At 37.2% G+C, this 13845-nt stretch overlaps 1 long non-coding RNA gene across 2 annotated transcripts; it reads right to left on the bottom strand.

The window, feature by feature from the left end:
- Positions 1–2113: 2113 nt before the first annotated feature.
- On the bottom strand, positions 2114–13175 carry LOC141616828 (uncharacterized). 2 transcript variants are annotated; one of them, XR_012531053.1, is made up of 4 exons: positions 13120–13175; positions 12969–13029; positions 12778–12876; positions 2114–2673 (listed from the first exon to the last, which is right to left on the bottom strand). It is a non-coding gene; the product is annotated as an uncharacterized LOC141616828 (long non-coding RNA). The 2 variants fall into 2 exon arrangements; XR_012531054.1 differs by lacking the exon at positions 2114–2673 and adding an exon at positions 10995–12066.
- Between the last annotated feature and the right edge of the window lie 670 nt (positions 13176–13845).

Here is a 13845-nt window from a genome sequence, read left to right on the forward strand (position 1 = left end):
GTTTGGTTGGTCGACTCGTTTATCTCACCATCACTCGACCCGAACTCACTTACTCGGTCCACATTCTTGCTCAATTTATGAATACTCCCCGGCTTGACCATTGGCAAGCCGCCTTACAAGTTGTTCGATATCTTAAAAACAGCCCAGGTCAAGGCCTTCTCTTCAAGACAACGGACGAACTACGTCTACTTGCCTACTGTGACGCGGACTATGCCAGCTGCCCAACAACACGCCGCTCGCTCTCCGCTTACATCGTGTTTCTAGGTAGCTCACCCATCTCATGGAAGACCAAGAAACAAAATACCGTCTCCAAATCCTCTCCGCCGGCTGCACACGGCCATTGCTTATACCGTTTGTGAACTTAAGTGGCTGAAAGGACTCCTACACTTTCTCGGGATCAACCATGACAGACCGATTGCTCTCTCATGCGACAATCAATCTGCTTTACACATTGCCCGCAATCCCGTTTTTCATGAGCGAACTAAACACATTGAAGTCGATTGCCACTTCGTCAGGGACGAAATTCTCAATGGAACTATTCGACCAAGCTACGTCCACACTAAAGCTCAACTCGCAGATATCTTCACAAAAGCACTTGGTCGAATACCGTTCGATGACTTGCTCTCCAAGCTGGGCGTCTCGACTCTCCACGCGCCAGCTTGAGGGGGGGTATTACGCAGGAGCTCAAAGCCCATCCCATCTCCAACGGCTACCATTCCAACGGCTATCATTCTCCAAAGGCAACAATCTCTCTTTGCCATATTTTATTAATAGGATAGGCTCCTGACATATCACAAATCAAGGCTACCCATACTTAGTTGTTTATTATTGTTTCCATATGTTTGATATTGTAAACATTACTCACCATACTTAGTTGTTTATTTAGCTTGTATATAAAGCACATAAAAGCATGTAATTGAGGGCATTCAGAACACAATACATTCAATACAATTACACGTTCAACAATTGCTTCGTTCACATTTGTATGATCCGTGAAATCACTAGTTTATGGAAGTGATTAATAAATGGTTGAAGGGCCAATGTAAATTTTAAACCCCAATGAATAAGCGTGACAACTGACAACGAGTTTGGAAGTTGGAACGGCTTAGGCAAACTTTTATTAGATTTTGTAGATAGGTTGTTCATGCATGTTTTTCGCAGGCTAAATATCATGCTCGAAACAACACGTAAGTTATCAAATGCAAGGTGAGCGACAAAACAAGAACCCTCCACCAAAACATAAAAGTCTGATACTTTGATATACCAGCATCTGGCCTATGAGAGTGAACTTAAATACTGTTATCCTAGTAAACCGGAAAGCGTTGAGACAGCAAAACGACTGCAATTATCATCAACTCGAGTTCTTCTGCGGCTCTGATAGGGAATTCTGATTAGAACAGTCTACTATCTTCCCATCAATCCTGGCGTTCCGAAAGAAATCTGCTAGTTCTGTATCTTCTTCTGCTTTCTTGTTCTCAATTGATACTCTAATACCGAGTATTGGTTTTTTTTTTTGCATTTGATAATCGAATTCCAATAGTCTAACTAATGGTGTAATGCAAGAACACATGCACTTCAATGAGAAGTTTTTGTTGTTACGATAACACCTTGTGTATGGTGTTACCCTCTAATTGCAATCCTGTAAAGGGCCGGTCTAGGGAATCGGCAAAAAAAAAAAAAAAAAAAAAAAAAAAAAAGGAAAACGAAAATGCAAAATTCTCAATGCTTAGTGGCTGAGGGATACACTACATCATTTGTAATACTAACACAAAAATTTTGGCATTGAGTGCATATTGCGACTTAAAACTTAAAATTAATGTCATCTTTAATTCTCAAACATTTTCGTCCAAATCCAAGTGATTAACAAATATTCGTGGACTAATGAACACAATCCGCAATTTGCAAGATTATACACTCGTACTCGTACTCGTACTCAGCATTCAATAGGACTCAGAAGTCGAAGAAAGGAACTGTACTATAAATAACAAGACAGAAAGAAAGGAATGAAGACTGCCCGTGAGCTGTGATTAAAATCATTAAATATAGACTCTACTTTGAAGCTAACCAGTTAGACAACCCTTGGAGAAATAAAGTAACCCGCAATTCCATCCGTGTACAGAGCCATAAGCATGATATGATCAAGACAGAGATGCACGAAGCAACATTGTAGAAGAATGAACATGTTACTCGTTACAAAGTCGAAATAGCAAAACAACTGCAAAGATCATTCTTAATAGCCAGCTAATTTTGGGGTTTGCTCTTCTCATGTACCCTAGAAAAATCCATCATTCATTCTTAATACCTAGTCACCTACAACTGAATTACTGAAACGCTTCCCTCCGATAAGCTATAAGAGCATACATCGAGGCAGGGAGAAAACTAAAACCAATCAAGAGTGGGTGAAATAATCCACACAGGCCAATAGCATATGTGTTGAGTAACACTTTTGCAATTCTTTTCCTTCTTTCTGGCCCTCTTGGGCAAACCTCAGCATAAAGCACCCGTGCAACGACATACACAAACAAACCAATCACAATAAATTTTATCACACCCTCATTCTCATTTGTTTCCACTCTTTTCAAGCCCACTAGAATCAGTGCTACAATAGCCACCATAGTCATCATTTCCTCGGGGGGGCATTGGAGTATACCGAGGATTCTGCTCACCAACAACCTACATTAGTGGGTTTGTCCAAATTAATTTTCAAGACAAGACCCGAGTTATGACTTAATTTTTAAGTACCACAGATGGCAAATTTGGACTACCAGAAAACAAGAAAATGGCAGATTCTTTCCTACATAAACTGGGTTTATTGAAGAATCAATTATTTGGAGCAAAAATCATTAGCACAATTATTACCCCCACCCCTACTTCAAATTAAACTAAGTTGGAAAATTGCAAAACAACATGCATACAATGAGTTATTACGTCTTTAAGATGGATATATCCGTCTTAAGAGAGACTAGTTGTAGTTAGAAATGACAAGATAAATTATATAAGTCAAAGCTTGAATGAAAATGTAAAGTTACAGATGTATTAAATGGTTAAATGATTTTATAATTTTATGGAACTATGAAATAATATATTCCCGTATTAGTGGGATATGTACGGAATATATTATTTTATACTTATCTTGTAAATATTTAATTGCTAATTTGTGGTTATCCTTTCCTTATTCTTAGGCCTTAACTTAGGAATAGTTAGCTGTCACTGTTGTATATAATAAGCTTTAGATCATCGACATTGTATTATCAATAAAAATTAACACAACACAGGCATATTGCCAACCTTTCGACAATCAATTCTCTCATACTTTAACATGGCATCAACCAATCGTTGGTTGGCGCAGTGGTAGCATGGGGCGCTTGATAGGGAGGTCTGCGGATCGATCCCCCACAACTGCGATTGGGAGGGATTTAAATACCGTAATCCTTGGACACGCCACGAAATCCGGATTAGTCGGCCCAATGTGGTTCGGATTACCGGATGGTTTAGACCAAAAAAAAACATGGCATCAGAGCAGGATTAATTCCTGGCTCCTACGTTTTTTTCAATACAAAAAAAAAAAAAAAAAAAAAAACAATCATAATACACGACAATCACAATGACAAAAATCGGAAGCAAATCCGAATCTGAAGTTCCTGAAACGAACATCATACCACCTTCATCTCCGTTATTTTTACATCCTTCGGAAAGTCCGAGCCTCAAATTAACTTCAATCACTTTCAACGGTGAAAATTATGATCTCTGGCTGATGCCGTCAAGAATGGGTTAGAAGCCAAGAATAAATTGGGGCTTGTTGATGGGACAGTGCCGAAGCCAGAGGGGAAGGAGGAAGGGAATTGTGAAGTCGTAGCATGGCGTCAATGCAATGCCATGATAAAGGCTTGGTTGCGAGGTGTGATTGACGATAAATTGCATCCAAGCATAGCTTTTTCTGGGACCGTTGTCGAGATCTGGAAGGAACTCAAGGAGCGTTATGCCGCAGGAAATGCAGCACGTATTCACCAACTAAAAGGCGACATCATAGGGAATGCAGCACGTATTCACCAACTAAAAGGCGACATCATAGCGTGTAGGCAAGGTAATCGTTCTATCGTAGATTATTATACGAATTTGAAGTCCCTATGGGACGAACTCGCCACATATAGCCTAGTACCTACCTGTACATGTGGTGCTGCCACTGAATTTCTTAAAGAAAAAGAGGAGGAAAAAATCCGCCAATTTATAATGGGACTTAATAGTGCTTTATACGATAATATTCGTTCCAATTTATTGATGGAAGACGACCTCACCTCTCTCAATCGAGTCTATGGGATCCTTTTAAGGGAAGAGCGACACAAAGCAGTCACTCGCATAAGAGATGAGCCTGCAACGGAAGTCGCTATGGCTGCTCAAACTGGTAGTAGTCGTGGCACCAGTCAATAGCCAGATTCCAAGGACTACGAACCCCCGCGATGCACTCACTGCAAAAAGTGGTACCATACGGAGGCCAATTGTTGGGACAAGTTAGGGATTAATGGCAGGGGTCGTGGAAGAGGAAGGAGAGGAGGGCGAGGTGGTAGAGGTGGACGCGGTCCAGGAACTAATAATCAAACCGCGAACGCCGTGTCGACCAATGATGAAGGAGACTCCTCAAAACAAGCTCTCACTGCGACGGAAATCGAGCAACTACGAACCCTTCTTGATACCAAAGGTGAAAGTAGTGAAAAATTAAAAGGTAATCACTCTGTTAATTTGAATGATTGGATGCTCGATAGTGGGTGTTCCCACCATATGACAGGTTGTAGGGAAATACTTTGCGAGCCATGGAAAGGAGCGCTGTCGAATGTTGCTTTACCGGATGGCTCGTCGATTGTCGCTACTGAACATGGGAGAGTTATTCTCACAAACAATTTTATTTTACAAGATGTGTTATATGTGCCGAATTTGACGTGTCATTTAATTTCAATTCCGCAACTCATTCGTGAAAATAATTGCTTAGTGGTTTTTAATTCTAATTGTTGTATAATACAGGACCAATCTACGAAGACGGAGATTGGACGGGGTGAGTTGAGAGATGGAGTTTATTACATGACACGAGTCGGGAATGTTGTTGCACGAGTTGGTGTAGATGAAGCTCGGGTATGGCATCAAAGACTTGGTCATCCTTCAAGTCATGTTTTTACCTTTTTTAGCAAATTAATTTCGAAACAATTATCTGTTGATCCAAATTTTATTTGTGACCCTTGTTGTCGTTCAAAACAAACCCGATTGAGTTTTCCGTTGAATAATAAGAGGAATGACAATTTGTTTCATTTAATACATTATGATATATGGGGGCCATAAAGAGAAAATAGCCTATCTGGTGCACATTATTTTTTAACTGTCGTCGATGACTATAGCCGTAGTGTTTGGGTCCACCTTATGAAGGATAAAGGGGAGGTTTGTGATTTAATGAAGTATTTCTGCAAAATGGTAGACACCCAGTTTGGAAAGCAAATTAAAATAGTACAAAGTGTTAACGGAACTCAATTTCTTTCGGGACCGTTAAAACAATTTTATAAAGAAAATGGCATGATTTTCCAAACCAGTTTAGTAGACACCCCTCAGCAAAACGCCGGTCGAGTTGAGAGAAAGCACAAACACATTTTAGAGAAAGCGAGGGCACTTAGATTTCAAGCCAACCTACCCATCGAGTTCTGGGGGGAATGTGTCTTAACTACAGCCTATCTCATAAATAGGACCCCCACAAAAATTCTAGATGGAAAGACACCTTATGAACTATTGTATGGTCATGCTCCTAATCTAGATAATTTAAGGGTATTTGGTTGTCTCGTTTATGCTCATAATAAACAACGACCAAAGGACAAGTTTAAGGAGCGTGGAATTCGTTGTATGTTCATTGGGTATCCCAAGTCTCAGAAAGGGTGGAGCGTTTATGACTTAAAATCAAGGCGACACTTCGTTTCCCGTGATGTGCATTTTTATGAGCGTGTCTTTCCTTATGAACACGATACAACTCATGACCCAAAACAAGATGCAAAAATTGAACCCACCGATTCACTCCCTATAATCGACTTCATCCCTTACACTCCAACTCCAAGCACAACACCTACATTTGAAACTATCATGGACAAAAATATCGAACCAGACCATACCGAGCAAATTGAGAGTGCGAGGGATCATGCTACAACACAGGAGACCGACTCGAACACCAATAAGAACAGTGGAGATGAGGAGGGTGTTGACATTGAGGGGGAGCGTTCGGAAATGGAGGAAAAAGCCCGCTTAGGACATGGTGAGAGGCAAAAGTTCGAACCCGCATGGACGAAAGACTATCTTTGCAAGTCCACTCGTGTCATCTCAACAAAATCAACTCACTCGTCTCAATCATCGTCATCTATGAAAGGTACCCGTTATCCAATAATTAATTATTCCACAAGTAATTGTTTTTCATTATGTCACCAAAATTTTCTTGAAGTTGTTGATGCGATTCGAGAACCTAGAAATTATTTTGAAGCTGTCAAGCACCGTGAATGGAGAGAAGCAATGGGGAAAGAAATCGAGGCTCTTACAAAAAATAGAACATGGGCAATTGTTGATCTTCCCAATGGTAAGAAACCCATTGGTTGTAAATGGGTATACAAAGTCAAGCTTAAGGCAAATGGAACCGTCGAAAGATACAAAGCCCGCTTGGCAGCTCAAGGTTTTACACAAATAGAAGGTGTCGATTATCATGAGACTTTTGCACCAGTGGCCAAAATGACAAGCGTGTATTATTAGCAATTGCAGTGACAAAGAAATGGGACATTGCGCAACTAGACATCTTCCTTCATGGCGATTTATGTAACAACCCGGATTTCTAGGACTTTATTAAATATAAGTCCAAAATAGGAAACAGCGGAAGATAAATACATATCCGAGTCACTACTATTTTCAACTAATTCCAATTACAAAAATAAAGCTAAATATTACAATTGTTTCTAACAAATTACTAACACGTTCTAATAAAATATATCTAAATCCCATCTTCAGCTTCGCCTGTCTTGGGAATGGTCGGTCTTCACAAATTTGATAAATCTGACGTTTTAAAATTTGTAAAAGTTTTATAAGAAAAACAACAAACGTCAGGTGGGTAGATTAACTTCTTTAAACAACTAAAACATAACATAAACAATCATTATCAGCATGTATATCAGAATCATACGTCCCTACTTTTAACACACAATTTTTGTGAAAAAAAACAAATTTTTCAATGCCGTATTGCTTTTAGTAACACTTTATCACGATATACCGGCCAATTATCATACACATTCCGATTATATGACCAATAACCGAAACTTGTACGATAATCATATACCGCCAATCACACCGATACCAGGGGGCTTACATTATTACCCCTGTTTAACGTGGTGACATAAGCACGTTTAAAATAAAATTCGTCCACTCATCTCCAGGGTCGAATGCCGGTACGTGGGGTTATTACCCGTACCACGGACTAAACACCACCCGGCTATTATCCCCTAAGCCTAACCAAATATAGACCTTAGGGAACCCGGATGCGATCCACCTAACACGTACGAGACTGATCAGGTCCCCACCTAAAGCATGGCCACACTCCCGCCTACTCTCGAGTCTAAGGATAGGTCCACCAAAGACCCTTCGTACGCACGGACGGTTTTATACGGTTAAGCTAATTGCTATTCTTCCATGTCATTACATAAACAAAATTAACGACATACTTTCCCGCTCAATGAGCTTTCAAATTCAATCCTAAAAATGCCCAACAAAACATGAAATTCGTATTTAAACATTATGGGTTACACCAATTTCAAATCGAATTTCTTTTCTAGATAAATTTTTTATCGAAACCAAATAGCACAAATTCAATCATTGGTCGCCTTATTGGGTTTGTCCCTATTTATAAGTCGGAACTTCGCTATCGAACTAGTTTAATAATACAAGTTAAATACCATATTATCAAACCAAGTTTAATCAATTCAACTAAGGGACGGTCTTAGACCCTTGGTAGTTAATTGATTGTAAAATCGCTTCCTAATTTAGTTTTTACTAATCCACTTTATATAATTGATTTTATTAACTAAATAATCCAAGTAAAGAAAACTTGACCGAAAGTGGAAAGTGACTTGTTTTAAAATGTCAATTTGGTACTAGATTATAATTAATAAGGAGATTAAAGAATCATTTCCTTAAATTTTATTAATTGAAAATATCAAGTTGAGAGGATTTGTCCAAAAGAGTTTACAAGAACTTTGTTAAATTTCCGATTTAGTAATTCTATACTTGGCTAACAATATGTTAGGCTAAGAGGACTCGTTTTAAGTTGAGAACTCGAGTTTGAATAAAAATTATATTTAAGCCTTTGAAAACTTTACTCTAATTCGTAATTTGAATAATATAACTTGATTGAGAAATTTAAAAAGGAACTATTTTAGTCAAATCCATTTACCTTAAGGTATAAGTAGTTGGTACTCAAATCCTTTTTAAATTTATGAGAGAATAGTTGTTATCAAATGGCGACTCATAAAATAAAATACAATCTTAAACTTTAAAATTGGACTAACGATATAGTGTGTCTGGCCTAAGCGATTGCCGAGGTGCTAAAATTATTCTTACTTACTCGTAAAACTATAAACTAGGTCTTTAATTATTACATTGTTGGGGGTGTCGATGACCAAATCTCGCAAACAATAATTAAATTACATAGTTTCTTGAACAAAACAAAATAAAATGAAGCGGAAATTAATTCACAAGGCTTCTAATTATGCATAGTAATAACAAATGAAATCAAACCAAACAAACAATAATAATACAACTCAAATCACATGAACAAAGGATATGATGTATACTAAAATTTTACCAATTTAACAAAGAAGAACCATCTACACAATTTATAACTCTCATATGCTAACAATTTAGTACCACAAAATATTTACCAAAAGTCCTTCTTGGTGGCAAGTCTCTTGACCCAATCCTATTTCATAAAAAATATTTCCCTCATAATATACTACTATAAACAAAGTAAATTAGTTTGTAAAATTAAACTCTTGCCTTGCTAATAGTTTCTCGGCTAACACCAACCACCCATAATTGAAAACAAAGATTTTCATAATAATATTTTTATTAGTCATAGAACAATTACTATCTTAAATATATCAAAATTTGTGAAAATTTCACCCACTTCTTGAACAATCCAAAATCCAAAATTTATACTACCTTGAAATCATTATGAGTCATAAGCTAGTTTATTGAACAAGATTTAAAGTTAAATATTTGTAAAATCAATCATTTAATGGTCTTAGACCACTCGTTCAACACACAAGCACCTTAATCCATTTTTCATCTATAACTCATAATCTTTATGACCAATTTCTAATATGCAAAACTAAACTCACACAATTAATTAAGACCATTCACATGCAACTATGTTAAATTACTTAATTTAAACATGCAAACAGTAATTCAATCAAATTACCTCACATGTAATAATAATAATAAAATAAAATGTTAATTTACCCACCCCTACAAAAGGGATTAGAGTCTTGATCGAAAATACGGTCTTGAGACAGTTCCAGCCAAGCCCCGAAAATGGTTCCGTTATCTCCGTCTTCTGTTCTTTACGGCAAAATCACCATCACCATACAATAATAAAATTTTCAATTACACCACTTAATAGTTAAATTAAGTTCATTTTTAAATTAATCTTTTAGAATTTAATTTGTTTTCAAATCAAGATCTCCAAAGAAAATAACATGCATGTTGGTTTAAATCAAATTTTTAAAAAAAAACTAATCTGAAAACTTGGAACTTAAAATAAAAATTAGTACCCATACCTTTAATTAATTAAGGAATGAAGAATTAAGATGAAAATCCGAAAAGAGAAGCAATTAAACTGAAAATATGAGGAACTTAATGGAGGGGATTTGACTTCTCTTTTTCTCTTGTATCCATAGCAAAGAAATGAAGGTAATGGCTCTTAATGGTAACAGTAGACAAACAACAAAAAAGATGAAGGCCAAAAGTTATTTTCTTTTGTTTTAATAATAAAAGTGATGAAAGGAGAGGAAGAGGTAAGATTTATCAAATGAATTCAATGAATGGGTTAGGAACCATAAAGGGCGAACGGCGACCACGTGTGAAGCCCAATTTGGGTCAGTTGAGAATACGTGTAAGATAAAAGAGACATGTTACGAGTTGAGTTTCGGTTCTGCAAATGGCCTCTATAATGATCCAGTTTTTAATTTATAAATAAAGATCGGTTTTATAAAAACTAAAACTGTGATGCGATAATTTTAGAACCGGCAATGTTTAAATAAAATATTTTAATCAAAATAAGTTTTATAATACCGATGGTGTAATCGAACTAACAAGATTCGACTAGTTGAATATATACGACGGTCATTCACGAGTCGATGATAATTGCATAATAATTTAACTGTACTAACGTATTAATATTTAAAAATATAATATATACTACTCGAGGAAATGACGGGGTCATGTCAAACGAGTTACGAGTCAATGGAAAGACTTTAATAAATACAAATGGAACATAATCATCAAAATGAGTTGTTTACATTTAAATTAGACGCATATAGAAGTTAATTATTATCTACTGGTAAATATAATACTAGGGTAAAAATAACTATTAAACAAAGTCTCATGAAATTATATTTGTTAGAAAACTATAATTTTTGAAAATGGTTCGATTTATTATATCCGTACCAACGTCGGGTTAGATATACCGAGTCTCACGTTATTCTGTCAGCTAACTCTTGCCCACTTGATGTTGGGATTTGACTCCGATTCTGATTCTTTGTTGTGCCTCTCATTCTTCTCTTTTAAACGTATAAAGGGAACACGAAAATAAATAACAAAAGAATTATGCCCGTCTTAAGTTGGGATATAATGTTAAAACAAATGATCAATTTAACTAAAATAAAATGAAGTTTTTAGAACCAAAGGTTAGAATGAAGTGATTATAGAGAAAAAAAAAATGTGAAATTTTGTCCATCCTGAAAGAGGGGGTCTGGTAGTTTAAAAATTCAACAAAATATAACTTAAAATAAGAAGAAATTATAAAAGATTGATAAAAATACGGGGTGTTACAATTTAGATGAAGAAGTTTATATGAAATTGCCACAAGGATTCGGAGTCAGCGAGAAAGGTAAAGTTTGTCGGTTATTAAAATCCTTATATGGTCTAAAACAGGCTTCGAGAAATTGGTTTGCCAAGTTGACGGATGCATTGCAAAGCTATGGGTTCACCTAATCTCTTGCGGATTACTCATTATTCACGATGAACAAAAGAGGCATTTTCCTTGCCCTTTTAGTTTATGTGGATGATATGATTATTGTAAGCAACAACACCACAGCAAGTGATAAATTGAAGCTCTTTCTCGACACAACATTTGGCATAAAAGACCTAGGTCGACTGAAGTTCTTTTTGGGGATAGAAGTAGCCCATGGAGAGTCCGGTTTATTATTTGTCAACGAAAGTATGCCTTGGAGATCATCAAGGAAGCAAAATTGGAAGGTGCAAAGCCAGCACACACGCCCATCGCTCAAAATCACGACTTGATCCTCTCAACCAGCCCTCTATTAAAAGATCCCCTCATATATAGGAGGCTAGTAGGGAGGCTTGTTTATCTGACTATCACGAGGCCGGACTTGTTGTATGTTGTTCACACCTTATCCCAATTCGTGCAAGAACCGAGGAAAGAACATCTGGAAGCCGCGCTCCGTGTGGTTAAGTACCTTAAAGGCAACCCAGGTAAAGGCATAGTGATGTGAAAGGATGCCAAACTGCAACTTAATGGGTATTCCGACTCGGACTATGCTCGATCTCCACTAACTCGTCGGTCACTCACTGGGTATTTCGTGGCTCTCGACTCGACTCCCATATCTTGGAAAGTTCGCAAGCAACCGACTGTTGCTAAATCCACGGCAGAGGCGGAGTACCGAGTTATGGCAGCCGTCACAAGTGAGTTAATATGGGTAAAATCTTTTCTTTCTTCACTGAACATTCCTCATATGCGCCCTATGCGAGTTCTTTGTGACAATAAGTCTGCTTTACACATTGCCAAAAACCCGGTTTTTTATGATCGTACGAAGCACATTGAAGTTGATTGTCACTTTATTCGACATCATTTGATAACCAAAAACATTGCAGCAAGTCATGTCCAAAGCAAAGAACAAATTGCAGATTTATTTACCAAGGCCCTTGGACGAGATGCTTTTGAATATTTGAGTCGTAAGTTGGGCATTCGAGCTCCTACTGCTCCAACTTAAGGAGGAGTATGGAACTATGAAATAATATATTCCCGTATTATGTGGGATATGTACGGAATATATTATTTCATACTTATCTTGTAAATATTTAGTTGCTAATTTGTGGTTATCCTTTCCTTATTCTTAGGCCTTAACTTAGGAATAGTTAGCTGTCACTGTTGTATATAATAAGCTTTAGATCATCGACATTGTATTATCAATTAAAATTAACACAACACAGGCATATTGCCAACCTTTCGACAATCAATTCTCTCATACTTTAACAAATTTACATACAAATTCAGGGCGAACCTAGAAATAAAAATTTGGGATAGCAAAAATCGATAATTTTAACCATTTTCTGAAATTTTGGGGTAGCGAATCCTACCATTTATTACTATTTAGGTTCCCCTTTGTACAAATTAGTTGTCGATTAGATTTTTATTTCCAATATTTAACACATAAATACCAATTTTAGTAGGTAGTACTAGAAGAATTGGGAGCAGACCTTAGTCGGAACCAGCTTCTGCCCAGAAGCATCAAGATTAGTGGATTTGGATTGTTGGCCCAACCCGGACAAGTTCACTGCAATGTCACCAGAACCAGCCTGCACAACCGGTAGACGATGAGAATGAATTTCGAATAGAATGTAAAAATTAATTAAAGAGGTAAAATAAAAAAGATTTGACTTATTATTACCATAGCAGTAGACTATTAACAGTAGGAGGAATGAGGGATACAAAGAGATGAGAATTGAGAGCTGCAAAAAATAAAGGTAATTAGAAAGCGATAGGGTAAAAAAGAGAGGGGGGAAAGGGTAAAAAAAAAAAGTGAAAAGAGAGGGAGAGACCAGTGAGAGAGGGTAGCAACAATAAAGTTACGAGGAGAATATGGGGTGTGTATATATATATAAATAAAAAATAAGATGTACGTGTCATGTACTCATATGTGGGGGGTAAAAAATAGGAGGGTAGATTGGGAAATTAAGGTACGTAGAGAGCCAGGGAAGGAGATATTTTGGAGGGGGTGGTCATGGTGGGATAGTACAAAGTAACAAACTACAAAGGACGTACGACGGTACCGGCTACATAGTTTGATAAATGATGGTGTGAAAAGGAGTTTGTTTCAGTAATCTGTAATCGCACAGTAAAGGCCAAAGCAATGTATGCAGTCTGGGTTGGGCAATGGGTATAGGTAAATATGGGGTTTACATTTGTTCCGGATGTAATTCTGGAGCAGGATTATGACCACTTAAGCTTGTAGAATGACGTCGTTGCTTGTCTCTTCCTTTCGCTATCTCCTGTAAAGATGAACAAACTGAGGGCTCGGCTTGGTACCGAGCGTACTCACTCCGACGCTCAAGTCAGTAAACTTAAAGAGATAAGTTGTGTGTTAACTTGGCAAAGTATATTGTAGAGAGATAAGGGAGTTTATACCAGATTAAGATGATTTTCGGATAGTTTTTTGGATCCTTTTCTCAATGAGAGAAGTGGAGTATTTATAGGCTTTCACCTTTTGTCACGTAGTGGCCAAGTGGCTAGCAGGTGGAAAGACTATCTTACCCTCGGCCGAGGGA

Source organism: Silene latifolia, chromosome X, assembly GCF_048544455.1.
Source record: "Silene latifolia isolate original U9 population chromosome X, ASM4854445v1, whole genome shotgun sequence".
Lineage (NCBI taxonomy): Eukaryota > Viridiplantae > Streptophyta > Magnoliopsida > Caryophyllales > Caryophyllaceae > Silene > Silene latifolia.